This window comes from Poecilia reticulata, linkage group LG19 (assembly GCF_000633615.1).
Source record: "Poecilia reticulata strain Guanapo linkage group LG19, Guppy_female_1.0+MT, whole genome shotgun sequence".
Lineage (NCBI taxonomy): Eukaryota > Metazoa > Chordata > Actinopteri > Cyprinodontiformes > Poeciliidae > Poecilia > Poecilia reticulata.
Window position 1 is genome coordinate 23,309,418 of NC_024349.1, and position 379 is coordinate 23,309,796.

Consider the following 379-nt stretch of genomic DNA (forward strand, 5'->3'; position numbering starts at 1 on the left):
AATTTTATGCTGTGTTTGTTTTTTGTTTTTTTTTTACTTTTTAAATATTTTATTTGAAAATCTAGCATAGCTGCTATCATCAAACAGTAGCATGAAAATTTGTGCAGTCATCACTAAAAATGCTGACAGTAACAAAGTTTTGCACACTTTGACTCTTCAGCTTTTTATTTATTTTTTCCTCTCCAAAAACTGCAAAGGGCTGTCACAACTTTTGCCAGAAAAACAAAGATGTAGAACAGCAGACGTGTGAAAAATAATTTTATATAATCACCTTTTTATAACTCACAGTTGTTGTTTTTTGTTTGTTTGTTTTGTTTTGGGGGTTATTTTATAATTAAACATGAAAACAGTGTAATGAATCACAAATATTTTTCATTGT